This window comes from Astatotilapia calliptera, chromosome 2, assembly GCF_964374335.1.
Source record: "Astatotilapia calliptera chromosome 2, fAstCal68.1, whole genome shotgun sequence".
Classification (NCBI taxonomy): domain Eukaryota; kingdom Metazoa; phylum Chordata; class Actinopteri; order Cichliformes; family Cichlidae; genus Astatotilapia; species Astatotilapia calliptera.
In genome coordinates, this window is record NC_137423.1 from 3,536,520 (window position 1) to 3,538,545 (window position 2,026).

Here is a 2,026-nt window from a genome sequence, read left to right on the forward strand (position 1 = left end):
GCGCAATGTGTATGTGTCTCTCAACCTCACAAGCAAGCAAGCTCTCACCCCTCCCTGAAGACAAGGAATGCAGCTCCAAAGCAATAACATGATAAAGAGACAGCATCAAGTCCTGAGCAAAAAAGTCCCAACAAGCAGCAGCAATGTGGATAAACAGCAGCAGAAGAAGAAAGCAAACCCATCTTCCTGTCTGATTGGATGAATTCCACGGAAGGGCGAGCAAGATGGTGGCGTGAAGAATAGTTTTTGTTTGAGTTCTCAGCACGAGACACTTATTTGACGTCTTTCTGGCCTTCGGGACTTTTTTGGAGATCAGCGCGCTAAGCTTGCTGGATTTGAGGTCAGGTTCTGCGGCGGCAGCATGTTGAAATGCTCAAAAAGGACTGAGTGACTCGGGCAAGCCACATGCAGCTAGCATGCTGGCTAGCGACATGAAAGAAATGGACCCTTCATGATGCGTTCAACGTGCCAGCGCTGTGGTGGGAAAGGCTCCATCATAAACACGCCCTGCGCCGAGGTTCAGGCCAAGAAGAAGAAGACGATGACTTCCAAGCCCAAGAAGGTCGGCCTCAGCGTGGGCGAGCTGATTGTGAAAGCCGTGGCCGCTTCCAAGGAGCGCAACGGCCTGTCCGTGGCCGCCCTCAAGAAGGCTCTGGCTGCCGGAGGCTACGATGTGGACAAGAACAAGGCCCGTGTCAAGACCGCCATCAAGAGCCTGGTGGCGAAGGGCACTCTGGTGCAGACCAAGGGCACCAGGACCTCCGGATCCTTCAAGATGAACAAGGCTACTGAGAGCAAAGCCAAGAAGCCCGCCGCGGCCAAAGTCAAGAAACCGGCAGCAGCTGCTAAGAAGTCGCCCAAGAAGGCAGCAGCAGCACTTCAGCTACTAGACAGGACAAAGCTGAAGGAGAACTGCCGGGACTGTTGAAGTGGGAGAGGACAAAAGAGTGAGAGGACAACAGAGTGAGAAGACTAGGTGAGAACACATAGGAATTATTTAATGTGGGAAATCAAAATTTGGGTTAGCAAACCTGGGGAAAAGAAAACTGACTGCTTAAGTTGGAAAATTGAGACGGAGTCTGAAACATATACAAAATCACACACACACAAGCAGAACATGCATTAACCCTACTAACAATTCCAAACACAAAATGACTCATGAAGACTCATAGCACATTAGTTAAGAAATGATTAAATAATAGCAGAGAAGTGTGTAGGAAAGGCAGCTTTAAGAACATGCTCTGCTGGAGATGCAGCTCCACAGACATGCATTAGACCTGCCTAATAACACAAACACACATGCAATGAAAATTAGCTTGTTATCTTTCATCAGTGTTAAATTAGTGTCAATTTAGCAGACACTTGTTATTAAATACTGAATGTATCCAATGCAAAAAATTGACTCTCCAGGTTGCAGGACAACAGTTTAACTTTTGTGGGAAAAAAGATCCTGGTTTGACCAACCAGTGATCAGACAATAAATTTAGTTGTTAAAATGGTAAATTGGGAGAAGCTTCCTGCTTGATTGAGGCAGCACATGTAATTTACTGTATGAGGGAAATTGTCTTTTGTGATACTATTTTGAACATGCTTTTCTGTCGTCCTGTCAACTTAGTGGGTTAATAGCTGATATGCAAATTAGTTGATCGGTTTTAGATTAATGAAAGGTGATTGAATTCTAGCACGAGTGAATGAGATGTGTTGGAGTTGTTGTGTGTTGAGTGGAGACTCTAAAACACTGAGTTTCCTGTTTTGATGTGCGAGTGAATCCTGTATTTAGATACACAACTCTGAATACATCAGAACAAACGTCTTTTGTGAAGTGCATGACAGCATGTCACATGTTTTATGATGAAGGGAAAAAGGAAAAATTGAATAAAATAGATCTGTGGCTTAAATGAGTGAAGAGCACAGACCGGGTGATTAAACTCATAGCTAATATGACATTAGGGTTATGTTGTGTGTTGTGCAGCTGATGGTTGGTTTGGAGTGAATCTAGCTGATGATTCTTCTCCTGTTGTGAAGA

The 2,026-nt window shown here is 44.8% G+C and overlaps 1 pseudogene across 1 annotated transcript; it reads left to right on the forward strand.

Moving 5' to 3' along the window:
- The first annotated feature begins 247 nt into the window (after nt 1-247).
- Nucleotides 248-1,073, forward strand: LOC113015785 (histone H1 pseudogene; annotated as a pseudogene). Its single transcript, XR_013912668.1, has one exon. The product of XR_013912668.1 is annotated as a histone H1 pseudogene (transcript).
- Nucleotides 1,074-2,026: the final 953 nt, after the last annotated feature.